At 44.4% G+C, this 12,650-nt stretch overlaps 1 protein-coding gene across 6 annotated transcripts in view; it reads left to right on the top strand.

Moving 5' to 3' along the window:
- Positions 1 to 12,650, top strand: part of SH3RF2 (SH3 domain containing ring finger 2) — a 116,582-nt gene that overhangs the window by 38,542 nt on the left and 65,390 nt on the right. The window lies entirely within an intron of this gene.

The raw sequence follows: 12,650 nt of genomic DNA, 5'->3' as shown, positions 1-12,650 counted from the left end.
TATAGCAGGTTTCCCTCACGGTAGGAAGCTTATTGAACAGTGGTGCTTCCAGAAGTTTCAGTAGATCCCCCTGATGCCTGTCAGCTCCTTTTTGCCCATGCACACTAAAGAGCAAAGACGAACACCCTGCATTTAATTTCACATGCATGCTCAGGTCATATAAGGGAAGCGAGCAGTGTGTGCCAAATTCTATTCCTGCCTGTTTTGAGTGGCAGCATCTGTGTTTACAGAAGGTGATTAGATGCTATGAGGAGAGCTTTCCCTGTGTGATGAAAGGCCAGCAGCTCCTCAGCAGGCGAGCAGCCTGGTCCTTTCCTGCCTCCTCAGATGGAAACTGAGAGAATCTGTGTTACCTGTAAGATTCAGTGATTAGAAGCCTTGCTGCTTCCAGAATAGGCTTCCCTTGCAGGTGTCTCTGGGGGTTTCTTCCTTGCTGTATTTTTGTCTTGGCATGGGTGCAACCAGCACATTTCATAGCACACTAAGCAGGTTTCAGCTTGCTCCCATGGCACTATGCAAAGCCCAAGGGGGCCAGGGCATGACAGAGTGCATGAGCCACCCCATGGAGAATTCTAGCAGGAGCCTAACTACCTCCTAAAGAAACTTCAGCAAATGGGACTAGAGAGATGGCTCAGCAGCTATGAGCACTTACAGGAGCCAAGTTCAACTCCCTGCACCCATATAGGCCAGCTTAAAACCTCTAACACTTCAAGCTCCAAGAGATCTGACTTCCCTTTCTGGGACTCTCTCTCTCTCTCTCTCTCTCTCTCTCTCTCTCTCTCTCTCTCTCTCTCTCTCTCTCTTTCTCTCTCTCTCTCTCTCTCTCTCTCTCTCTCTCTCTTTCTCTCTCTCTCTCTCTCTCTCTCTCTCTCTCTCTCTCTCTCACACACACACAAATACAAAGAAATATTTTTTAAAAATAAATGAAACAAATCTCAACAAATTTATGGGGACTGGATATTTCAGGTTTGTGGTTGGAAAGAATATGGAAATATTGAGGTTAAGATGACATAATAAATGGATTCATTTGCTTTTTTAAAAAAACACATTTATTGGGCTAGATACTGTGTTAGACACTGGGAGCACTAAAGAGATAAAGCTTTCAGCCCCTGATAAATCTACAGTCTACTGGAAAAAAAGTAAATATACAAGCCACTTTAGTGCCCAGTTATCAATTTTAATGCCAATTGGCAAATGCCTTGGTGGAGACTGTCATCAAAGGAAGTGGACAGATCCTTAGTTCAGTGTGGCTGTTTAAGAATCTGAGGTTTAAGGCCTAAACAGCAAGTAGTAGTTGGGCAGTAGAGGAACAGAAGGGGAAGAATATTCTGGAAAACACTTAAGATGGAAGAACTTCTAAGGCGAGACTGCCATGGGCAGTGTGAGAGAAAGATGCTTGGGGATGGATACGAACAGAAGAGATCCAGCAGTGTTAGCTGAGGCAAGCCATGTGTCCTCGCGCCTCAGTTTCTTCCCCTGACAAGTAGGCATGATAATGTCTTACAGTGTTGCATCTAGAGCCCAGTGACAGCAGATACAAAAGTACAATGCAAACTGTATCTGGAAAGGCAATGGAGCTGGACCGTGGCAGTGTTTCACATCCCGAGTGTGAACTCACAGAGCCCTGCACAAGTATGCTAAAGCAGCTTCTACCCACTGCCTAGAGAAATAGTGCCCATCTCTTCCAAACACCACACTCAGTGACGTCATGCAGGTAAACAAGGTAGGGATGAATGCTCACACTGAAAAACTTGGCACATACTCTCAAGCCCAGCCTTTCTGTAAAGGTTAATTTACATACAGCGCTGAGTGTGAAAGGAGTGGAAAGAATAGAGACCCTGGGCACAGTTACCAAGGAATGCCCTCCCGCAACAAAGAGCAACACAGATCTGTTGTGACTTTTGAAGGAGCAAGGCTGCAACTCTGTCATATGAGACAGGCCCACCCAAAGCCAGAGCTCTGGGAGACGATGGGGAGGGCCTCTTCCTTGTGCCAACCTATTTCCTGACATGCCAGAAGAGTGTCAGTGACACCCAGCCCACGGAGAAGAGCTTGGAGCCTCTCAGGTTAACAGCTGCTGAGAACTGCTTTCTTTGGCACACATGGCTAGCAATAAATTGGATTTCAATGTTCTGAATAGACAGAAAAAGATAGCTCCTTGCTCTCGCCTGCTCCCTTCACAGCTCCCATCTGTCAGTTTTTGTCACTCAACATGGTCGCCTTCGTTGGAGATTAAGGACTTAATGCAGAGGGGCATACTGAGAAAGAAAATGTCCGCCACAAGCAAGAATCTCCAAGGCTGATGCCTCTGGAAAACCTGAAGCATAGACATAATCCAGAGCACACTTAAACGGATGACACCTTTTCAACAAGCAGGTTGTGAAATATGGAGTATTTATCCATGGTTGGCAAGTCTGATTGGTTCCCACTTTTAATGAAGTTATGGGGGAAAAAAGGAACATTTTAAAGATACTTCTGGACTCTTTCACCTTTAAAGAAAGTCCTGTCATCTTTAGAGTTGGAGGCAATAGTATTTTTTTTAATCACTTTTTTTTTTGGATCAGAAGAAACTGGGGTGCAGAGAATTTACTTCTTCATCCAAGGGCACGGCGCATGGTGTGTGAGCTGTGGATCCCATCTTGGGGCCACCTCTAGGCCTTCAGCCTGTACAGCCCTATGCTCAGGCCTGCTGTTTGCCTAGGCTGTGTTGCCATTCATTCGTTCCCCTTTCATCTCCAGACCCATCCACATGGAGAACAATTAAGTCAGGGGATAAAGCCAGAGGAGAACCGCCAGCGCACCCTTTCTTCTCAAGCTAGTGGGAGGGTGGTAGATAGCATGCCATTTGGCTTATTTCTCCTCACCTCTGCATGATGGGTTTGGCTCATTTCTCCGGCTGCCATGTACCACACCGATTGGGAAAGCTTCCTGTGGAAGCAGAAATGGTAGGAGAGAGTAGACCTGCCTCACAGGCTAAGGGAGGCGGTGCTCTCCCAATCTTCAGGCTGCATGCACCTCTTACCTTCCCACCCGTGCCTTTCTGCCCTCCTGAAATAAACTTGGGATTTTTGTGTTGTTTTCCATGCTGTAGGTTTGACATGCCTGCTAGATAGTCCAGGCTGGCAGAGTGACTAATTCTAATGAGATGGTGACAGAAATGCTTGGGTTTTTTTTTTTCTTTGAGAAGTCCGATGCTCTCTGTTTGAACATCTCCAGGACTTGGCAGGCAGCCCACTTCCAAAACAATCCTGAGCTATTGGCTGAGAACCAGCTTGAATTTGGAGCCTAGGATATGGCAGAAGACATCTCTGGTATTACCCTCAGTGGTAGATAAATGAAATGACTCCAATGCAAACTTAGGAAAGTGTTTCAGGAGAGGAGAGGAAAATAGACAAATGGCAGAGCTTAAAAGGCCGTAACAGATTTGAGTAGCCTACTTCCTACCCACGTGACACATCCCCTGTTTCCTTTCATCTTCTTCCTACTACAGGAGCCCAGGAAGTGGCAGGGATCAGGACAAGAGCATGTCATGCCCTGAGCACTTGACTGGTATCTTCTTGGAGTCAGAAGGAAGGATGCCATGTCTCTCAATGGCAGGAAATGAGTATGTTAAGGAGATCTGCGATGTTCCCGGTGCTAAAGTACAGGCTAGAACAAAGAGACTCAGACAAAAGACAGAGAGACACACACAGGAGTAGAGTGGAGGCTTAGACATGGATGTGAGACAACACTAATCTTCTTTGCACTTCGTCTCCTTCCTGTCTCAAGGACTCTTGTCCCCTGTTCTTTGCATCTATTAAATGTCCTCGAACCTGCCGTGCTATATTTATTTGTTATAAGCTGGCTTTGTTTGACCAAGCGGACTATAAGATCAATCAAACGCTTTGCACAATGCCTGACATGATGCATTCCCAAATTATATTTGTCGAAAGAAAAACCAATAAGTGAATGACCAGTAGATCTGAGAAAGTCAAGCCAGGAGCTGTTAACAGCAGGCTGGTTCCTTCTCTCTCCTCCTTCGGGCAAGCATTTCTAAGCATCCTGGTTTGTGTAGGATTTATTCTTGCACACACTCTACCACGCAGTCTGCATAATTTGCCTCATTAGTCCTCTCAACACGGCCATGAGGAAGTGTGCCCGAGAGCCCCAGGGCACCTTCAGATTCAACAAATCAATGGAAATGGGTAAATCTAGTCCATCCAGCTAAAGGATATGGATTAAAGTAAACGGTGAAAGGAGCGCATGAGACAGAACTCAAGAAGGGCCTGCTATAGTGCTTCCACATGCCCCGCCCACAAATTCGAGCAGGCAGCACCTGTACACCCATCAGTGGATGCTCACCTGAGACCTAGTATCCGGGAATCTCAGTGGAGGCCTGTCATGTACGTGTGACTGACCACCTATGATGTTTACCTTAGTCTCCAGCTGCCTCCAGAGATCAAGTTTCTCCTGCTCGCTCCTCTTTTCAGAATTAATCACTCTGCTAGCTGGGACTCTGTGGCAAGTATGTCAAATCTACGGCATGGAAACCAATACAAAATCCTAAGTTTATAAAATCTACCATGAGAGGGGTGTGTGTGTGTGTGTGTGTGTGTGTGTGTGTGTGTGTGTGTGTGTGTGTGTGTTTATGAGAGACGGGGAGAGACAGAGAGAGAGAGAGAGAGAGAGAGAGAGAGAGAGAGAGAGAGAGAGAGGGAGGGAGGGAGGGAGGGAGAGAGAGAGAGAGAGAGAGAGAGAGAGAGAGAGAGAGAGAGATTTTCTATTTGTTTTTCTATTTTGTAACTCAATTGCATGGTCCTCAAGTGTGAACTTTGTAGATGACAATGTCGTGTTATAAGGTAGAAGGTTGGACACACTGATGCTTATGTGACCTGAGGCCACCACATCTCTCTAGCCAAGCACTATAGTCTAATATCTAGAAGTTGCCTCTCATGGCAGAAGTCAGACCTTTTATTAGATTGTGCACGGTTTGGATAGTGCAGCTTGCTGCAGAGTGGTGAGTGTGGGGAAGTAAGGAATGCTGACCCCTTGATTTGGCCAAAGCTACAAAAGTCAGAATACAAACCAGTCTCTTACTCAGCAGAAACATATAAGCTCTTCTACCATATGATCCAGCCATACCATACTTGAGTTTGTACCCAACCACAGAAATAGTCACAAATCCATAATTACTGATTTTTTCAACACACACACACACATACACACACACAAAATCCAAGAAATGAAACCAGCCCAGATGTCTACTAACAGATGAATGAATAAAGAAAATATAGCATATATACAATGTGATCTTATTCAGTCATAAATAAAAATGAAATCATGGAATTTGCATAAAAATAGGTCAAACTATAAATTGTGTTAAGTGAAGGTATCCAGACAAAGAAAACTAAGTGCCACATGTATTCTTTCATATGTAGGGCCTATATTTTAATGTTTTATATTTGTGGAGATGGGGGATAGGTTATAAAGCTAGAAAGGGGGCCATGAGAAGAGAAAATGAGGTCCTTATGAGTAGGGAGATAGTAGGTACCTGTGAGAGAAAAGTAGACGGGAGGCTACTAGGAGAGAAGGAACAGCAATGGGGGAGCTCTCTCCACTCTGTCTGCTCTCTCTCGCCATGAGATGCCTTCTGTGTGTCATTACTCAGCCATAAGGCCTTAACCAGATGCTAAGAGAGGCCAAAACTGCATTCTTGAACTTCAAGAACCACAAGCTAAGTACTTTGGGCTTTTTATATAATTTTTTTTGTAACTGCTTTATAAATTACTGAGTTATTTTCAGTTATAGCAATGGGAAACAGACTAGCCATTCACTGTCTGTTTCACTTAATCTCTGGTTCAGGTGGTGCCCTGCAGCTTCTCTCAAGGAGGTGCATCTACCAGTTAAGGACTAGCACCACAATTTGTATACAAAATCAGGCCTGGAAGTTCGAAGGGCTACGAGAATAAGGTTCGTGATCCAAGTGAGAATTAGTCTTTCTCCATTTAAACAGCACTTCTCAAGAAAGACAATAGTTGGCCCCAAATGGTGCCCATGCCTGCCCCCACCATTAATTTTGTGGGGCAGCCGAATCTATTCTCTGACTGGCGGGTAAAGGCCCCATAACCCACTGTGTCATATGATGAGAGAGAACACCATCTTGCCCGCCAGAAGATGAAGACAAAGCAGAAAGTTCCTCAGACAGGCGATTGCTTCACAAAGAGCGACACAATGGCATTACTACTAACTCTACATGCCACGGTTCATTTCTGAGCTCTGTGCTTTGTCCACCCAGCTAAATCACAACCCTGGAGCGTCAAGCCACCTGAAAAGACAGCCAAAATAATGAGCCACAGGAACAGTCCCGAGCTTTTTGAATCTCAAAGGAATGTTCTTTAGGCACATATGAGCTCCCATTATAATACGAACCAGTCTTCTGTAACACCATGACATAGTTGGATAGGGACCTTTCAGTCCCCACTCTATTTTCCCCCCACCCCACCCCTCACCCCTGTACCCTGCCGAGACCAAAAGAAAATTTATGAGTGAAAAAAGCTGGTGCCAACCGCACAACGGTTAATAGCTGATGCAGAACTTGGAGTCATTTTCCCTGGAGGGAACAGTTGAGGACCGGATAGAATCAGCCATCTGAGACTCCTCAGGTGCTTAGCTTTTCTGTGAGGGCTCTGGAGTTCAATAATTCATGTGAATACAGCCAGCATCAAGCCAATTGCATTCACATTCCACTCAGATTTTGATTACTAAACAGACCCAGTGGCTTCTATGAAGAGGAAACACTCGGGTGACCTCAACTAGAATGGAAGGAGGGTGACAGAAGCACCAGGGCTTTGGGGTCAGGTGAGCCCAAGTCTTTCTTGGGCCTGGTATACACTGGCTACATATAGACTTTGTGTTATCTATAAAAATTAAGGCAGAAGATGGATGGTACCAGACAACAGATGTTATGTTATACAGAGTTTATTCAATGAGCATGGGGGGAGAAGGAAAGGGGGAAGGGATACTCCAGAGAGAGAGAGTGAGAGTAAAAAGAGAGGGCGGGGAGAGAGAGAGAGAGAGAGAGAGAGAGAGAGAGAGAGAGAGAGGGAGAGAGAGAGAGGGAGAAGGTAAAGAGAGGTAGAGAAAGAGAGTCCACATGGAGGATCTGTCTTTTATATGGCCCTGGACAGGGCCACGCCCCGGTGGCAAGTAAGCAGTGACGTCACAGGTAGGTGGGCTGAAGCAGAATCCTAACCCCTTGTCTGGTGACAGTTACCATCTCAGAATTTCTATTTCCTAATCAATAAAATAGGATGACGCCACTTAACTTCATAGGGCTGTGAGGCCATGAGGGAGATTAACAGATGAATAATTCAGAAACACAATAACATCAAAGAAACTTCCGCGGCCTGAAAGAACCCTGAAAAATGCCCGTGGAAGACAATGTTTTCTGTCTCTATAATGGGAGTACCAAGAATACCAGGGACACAGTGTCCAGAAGGACGAAGGGAGATGGAGAAGCCTTGTGCTGAATATAGAATCTGTAATTCGCATCCACGGCGCTTCCCTGTGTTGAGCGGGAACTTAGAAGCAGTGATGAAGACGAAGATGGACAATTAGTACCATCACAGAGTTTCAAAGTTTAGGCGGCTTCAAAGGAATTTAAGCACTTTTATACGGCTTCGCTTCGGCGCACTCTCTCAGTTCTCATTAAAACACGTATGCCGCTTGCACTAGAAATATCTTCCCGGAAGGAAAAGAAGAAAGTAGGTTAGTAATTTACAAGCTTATCGCAGATCTCCGTTGCCCCCATTTGACTTTGAAAAAAAAGATGTAGCTCAAATGAGTATCATCAAACCTGGATGGCAGGAAAGCGTCGTCAAAGTTAAAATGCAGCCACAACAAAAGAAGGCCTACGCCAAGAAAAACTGAGCAAGTAGTTCAGGACTGGGGTCTGGGATACCTCTTCAACTTCTTCCAGAGTTCTGATACAAGTATGCCACAAAGTTTATTTTGAGACATATGAGTTCAATTGTTAAGACTATGGAGCAAAGAGATTGCTATGTTCAAATCCTGAATCCACTTTCACCTACCTCGCTTTGTGATTTTGGGCAGCTTTTCTGATTTTGAGTTTCCTAAGTTTTGAAATTTATATATACTTCCAAAGTTGCAGTGAAAATTAAATAAAATACATTATGGAGTAATGGTACCTTGTATATATAAAAATAATATTGCTACTTATATATATCCATTATTGTGTAAAGGACTTGGATCCTTTTTCACTTTTATTTTTTATTTTTTGATACAGGGTTTCTCTTGTAGTCTTGCCTGCCCTAGACTTGCTTTGTAGACCAGGCTGGCCCCGAACTCACAGAGATGTGCCAGTCTCTGCCTCCCAAGTGCTGGGATTAAAGGTGTATACCACCATGCCCGGCTGGATTCTTTTTTTTTTTTTTTAATCATTTCATTTTTTTTCTTCTTATAAATGCAAAGGAATAATACATCAAAATAAAGGTTTGGGTAGTTTTCAAACAGAACTCTGGAAAGGATGTAGTCCAGCACAGTACAGGAGGACCTCTTTCCCCTGTTTAGAAGTGTCCTTCAGTCTCACTATTCAAAACGGCAGTCAGAGCTCCAGATGGGTCCCATACAGCAGGATGGAGCCAGGGAAGGGAAGACAGTCTCCTTCAGCAAAAACCTATCCGAAAGGTTCTTTCTACTCCATGGTCCAGAACTCATCTGCCAGGAAGACTGAAAAGTGTGGTCAACCAATAGTATTCCATGTAGTCATGTGCCCAGAAAACCATGGCTTGTGTTATGGTAAAATATTGGGAAGGAGGAATTTGAAAGGATAGGTATTGATCCCTAATGGCTCCAAAGCAGGATACCACACAGATTCAGGTTTTTCCTGGGGATCCTCTGGTCTCCTCCTGCTTTGTGCTGGTTTCTCACGCGACATCTCAACATGGGTCACAATTACTTCTCCCACTAATTTCCTTCCCAGATTCCTTCTATAGCTCCGCCCTTCTTTTTTATTATTTTATTTTATTTTGGTTTTTCAAAACAGGGTTTCTCTGTGTAGCCTTGGCTGTCCCGAAACTCTCTTTATAGACCAGGCTGGCCTCAAACTCACAGAGATCCACCTGCCTCTGCCTCCAAAGAGCTGGGATCAAAGGTGTGTGCCACCACCTCCCAGCTACTCGATTCTTCCCCTGCTCCCAAATTTTATCTAATTTTAATAAGCAGCACAATCATTTTGTTATAAAAGTTAAAAGCCAAAACTACACACTTAGGGAAAATTTTAATATTAAAAGACATTGCACCTTAGAAATAATCTCAGGATTTTGAGCTTCAGGTATCTAACATTTTCTGAAGCAATTTAACTAATATCTGATGATAATCTAGTCTACAGGACTATCTTTGACTTCTACTACACTGAACAGCATCTTTCGCGTGATGCTCCATGCTAAAGGGTCGACACTATCAGCTTTAATGACTACAGAGTTCTCGCCACGTGAACGTGTGGTTATGCTTTATTCAACTACTTCCTCATGCCTTGCTCACTTACCCTCCAGTTACCCAGGGCGAGCTGTGTCATTGCACGTCTCCAGGCTCCAGGATTTCCTTACAATATCCACAGCCCCGTTATCCCATCGCAAAAGGCATGTGAGATCTCTCTACAGTTGGCTTGGAATTGCGTGTTCAAATGAGCATTGTAGATGCAGAAAATCCTGACCTGAATTACACCCTTCCTACTCCCCTAGGAAACAGCAAGATATCCCAATGCAGGGTAAATTTTGGGTTAAAGTGTTTATGAGTAGGTTGGTGGTCCCCTCCCTCCACTAGGAGTCCTGTCTAGTTGGAGAATGTCCCCTTCAGTCTCCCTGACTCCTCCTACTAGGAGCCTCAGCTAGAGTCCCTCTCTTATACCCCAGGAGCCAGCCCTGTCTTACAACTCCAGCTTGTCGCAGAGATGCCTCTGTCCACTTCTCTTCTCTCTGCAGGCCCTCTGTCCTGCCGCCCACTTTCTCTCCCCAGGTCTGGTCTCTACCCTCAGTTTTCTTTGCCTTCCTTTTCCTACCTTGTTCTCTCTCTTCAACCATTTCCGCTGTCTATTCTATTTCCCCTTCCAAGTGATATTTAGTCATCCTCCCTTGTGTATATTCTGTACTATATAGCTAACCCACCTATTAGTCGGTATATATATACCATGCATGTCTTTCCGGGTCTGGGTGACTTCACTTGGGATGACCTTTTCTAGTTCCATCCATTTGTCTGAAAACTTCATGATTTCCTTGTTTTTAATATCTGAGTAGTTTTGTGGGAAAGTGGTGGGGGATAGGAGGGAGGACAGAAGGAGCTGGAGGTAACAAGAGCTCCACAAGAAGACCAACAGAGCCAACTAACTAACCAGGGGCTTGTGGAGACTGAAGCACCAACCAAGGACCATGCATAGACTGGACCTAGGCCCCCTACACAGATGTAGCAGATGGGCAGCTCAGGCTTCATGTGGGTCCCCTAGCAAGGGGAGCAGAGGCTGTCTCTGACATGGACTCAGTTGCCTGTTTTTGTTTTTGTTTTTGCTTTTTGTTTTTTTGTCACTCCCTCCTGGTGGGGCTGCCTAGCCAGGCCACAGAGGAAGATGATGTATTCAGCCCTGATGCAAATTGATGAGCTGAGGTGTATGAGTAAAGGGGGGTGGCTCCCATTTTCTGAGGAATAGGGAAGGGAGAGTGGGGCGGGGGAGAGAAGAAGGAGGGGGCTACGCTCTGAATGTAAAGTGAATAAGTAACTAAGTAAAATTTAGTTTAAAAAAAGACATCCCAATGCAAGGGAATTGTTTCATCCCACTGCTTAGGAAAGCACACACAAATATCTCAGGTGAGAGAAAGGTTTTTGTTGGAACCCGAGTTGTTAGAACTTTCAGTGTGCCAAGCCAAGCTCAAATAAAACCATATTGAGATCATTCCTGTGTGGAGAAACCAGTCTCAAATGGGGGGAGGGGAAAGTAAGAGCATTTGACTGTATTAATTATTTAGACATACAACTGATCTGACAAATGATGATTCACAAACTGATTTTTTTTCAAAAGCTATGATTGATTCCTGACTAATTGTTTTCCTTGTCTCAGTTGAGTTTCCTAATGATCCAAGCGCTCATGGGGTCTACAGTTTCTGAAGAAAGCTGTAGACAAATGATTCTGCTGTACGCTCACAAACCACTTCCTATTTGCAGGTGGTTTCCACTCCCGTTTTCTTCCCATCAATGCTGAGGAGTAGGCAGAACTGCTGTCATTAGTTCCCCATTATACATGACGCTAATAAAGGAAGACATTTCGCTGAGCACATAATATATTCTAGGCAAGATGTTAAAAGCATTATGGATATTGTTTATTGTTTGCAAAAGCCCTAATGAGGTAGACATTCTACTAATACCCTGTTTTATACATGAACATAGTTCAAAAAATATTAAACAATCCTAATCACACAAGTAGAAAGAGGTACAGCCAGAATGCAAAATCAATATGGACCCAGAGAGAATCACTGACTCACTATACTGGCTGGTTTTACATCAATTTGATACAAACTAAAAATCATCTGAGAGGAAAGAACCTCAATTGAGAAAATGCCTCCATAACATCAGGGCTGTAGGCAAGTCCATAGGACTTTTTCTTTGTGACTGATGGGGAAAGGCACAGCCCATGGTAGGTGGTGCCATGCTGGGCTGGTGATCCTGGGTTCTATTAAAAAAAAAAAAAAAAGCAGGCTGAGCAAGCCAGGGGAAGCAAGCCAATAAGCGGCACCCTGCATGGCCTCTGCATCAGCTCCTGCCTCGAGGTTCCTGCCCTGACTTCTTCAGTGATGAGCAGGGATAAGGAAGTGTAAGCCAAAGGGTTTATACCTTTTCCTCCCCAAGTTGCATTTGGTCAAAGTGTTGCACCACAGCAATAGTAAGCCTGACTAAGACACTCACTCAAACCCACATACCTGCGAGTCAAGTCTAACCTGTACTCCGGGTATCAGGATTGAGAACAAAAGCTCTAGATTCACGTAGCCTGGGTTCAGAGCTGATGTTTGCTATATTTACCGTTCCCTAACTGTGTCACCATATGCAAGTTACCAAACCACTGTCCGTCAGCATTTTTCAGTAAATTAGATGGCGAACTTCTATCTCAAAAGGGCACTGTATTCCTTCCATTTCCTAGACATTGTGAACACAGTAGCAATGCCCCACAACTGAGGTTTGATGAACATTGCAGATGAGGGGCAGGAAGATTGTAAGAGCCAGCAGATCAGGGAGTTTGCTGTGAGAGTGTGTCTCCTAGTGATAGCAGAAGCTATTTCCACGAAGTCTCACCAACATGCCACCCCAATACAAGCTGAATAAGGATGGCACTACTAGATTTTCCAGATAGCTTTGTGGTGAGATAAAAGAAACATGCATTTAAACATGATTTAAAATTTATATATATATTCTACAAAGTGTACAAATCTTATAAGTGGGAACAATCAACTATAGCCACAAACCCCCACAAGAAGGAAAGTATAAAACTAAGGTGTTGCTAAGGTGGATGGAGAAAAGTCTATGAGGCCTCGATCCTACAGAAAAGAACTACAGGCAACAGAGCAAAGCTGGGAACAGCTGCTTCAAGCTTCCTCTGCCATGCCTTCCCC

This window comes from Acomys minous (genome assembly GCF_964271855.1).
Source record: "Acomys minous genome assembly, chromosome: 4".
Classification (NCBI taxonomy): Eukaryota; Metazoa; Chordata; class Mammalia; order Rodentia; family Muridae; genus Acomys; species Acomys minous.
This window is presented reverse-complemented; position numbering and strand designations above follow the sequence as displayed.